Below are 1,634 nucleotides of genomic sequence, written 5' to 3'. Positions count from 1 at the left end.
TCATTAATCCTCAACAACTCTATTACATATAAATACTAGTATCATCTTCATTTTACAAAGGAGGGAACTGAGGCTCAGAAAAGTTTAGTAACTAACTCAGGTTCATAAGTAAGTAGCAGAGTGGAGGTTCTAATGCAGACATTCTGGACCTAGGGTCAATGTTCTTAGCCATAAATATTCTTAGCCAGGAACTGTTCCAGGTTCTGGAGGTACAATGGTGAGCTAAAGAAACAAAGAGTTTGCTCTCTAAAACTTACATTCCAGTTGGGGGATACAGACAAATAGATAATATGCTTAGCTCAGTTCAACTTAGTCGCTCAGTTGTGTCCAACTCTTTGTGACCCCATGGATGCAAAAAGCAGCACGCCAGGCTTCTCTGCCCATCACTAACTCCTGGAGCTTACTCAAACTCATGTTTGTCCAGTCGGTGATGCCATCCAACCATCTCATCCCCTTTCTCCTCCCACCTTCAATCTTTCCCGGCATCAGGGTCTTTTCAAATGAGTCATTTCTTCACAACAGGTAGCCAAAGTATTGGAGTTTCAGCTTCAGCATCAGTCCTTCCAATGAATATTCAGGACTGATTTCCTTTAGGATGGACTGGTTGGATCTCTTCACAGTGCAAGGGACTCTCAAGAGTCTTCTCCAACACCACAGTTCAAAAGCATCAATTCTTCAGTGCTTAGCCTTCTTTATGGTCCAACTCTCACATCCATACATGGCTAGTGGAAAAACCACAGCTTTGACTAGATGGACCTTTGCTGGCAAAGTAATGTCTCTGCTTTTCATATGCTGTCTAGGTTTATCATAGCTGTTCTTCCAAGGAGCAACTGTCTTTTAATTTCAGGGCTTCAGTCACCATTTGCAGTGATTTTGGAGCCCCCCAAAATAAAGTCTCTCACTGTTTCCATTGTTTCCCCATCTATTTGCCATGAAGTGATGGGACTGGATGCTATGATCTTAGTTTTCTGAATGCTGGGTTTTAAGCCAACTTCTTCACTCTCCTCTTTCACTTTCATCAAGAGGCTCTTTAGTTCTTCTTCGCTTTCTGCCATAAGGGTATTGTCATCTGCATATCTGAGGTTATTGATATTTCTCCCGGCAATCTTGATTCCAGCTTGTGCTTCATCCAGCCCAGCATTTCACATGATGTACTCTGCATATAAGTTAAAGGTAAGGTGGTCTGGTATTCCCATCTCTTGAAGAATTTTCCACAGTTTGTTGTGATCACAGAGTCAAAGGCTTTGGCATAGTCAATAAAGCAGATGTTTTTTCTGGAACTCACTTGCTTTTTTAAGTTTCCAACAGATGTTGGCATAACATGTTAGATGATAAAAAAGTTCTAGGAAGAACTAGAAAGCAAGATAAGGGACTCGAGAGTCCTCTTAGGACAAGTTAAGGAATAGGATGGGTCATATTTTGGTAGGATGATTAGGAAAGGACTCCCTAATGACATTTTGTCAGAGAACCCCATAAAGCATAGGAGTGAGCCAAGAAGATGTCTGTGGGATGAGCATTCCAGGCAAAGTGCAATGTCTCACATGGGACTGTTCTCAGGATGTTAGGAGAATGCTGAAAGGAAGTCTTTTTTTGGTTGGAATAAAATTAGAGGAGAGGGCAGTTCAAAATAACAT

This window comes from Moschus berezovskii, chromosome 17, assembly GCF_049115385.1.
Source record: "Moschus berezovskii isolate FMDL1 chromosome 17, NW_MosBer_1.0, whole genome shotgun sequence".
Taxonomy (NCBI): domain Eukaryota; kingdom Metazoa; phylum Chordata; class Mammalia; order Artiodactyla; family Moschidae; genus Moschus; species Moschus berezovskii.
The sequence above is the reverse complement of the archived record's forward strand: the minus strand, read 5'-3'. Positions refer to the sequence as shown.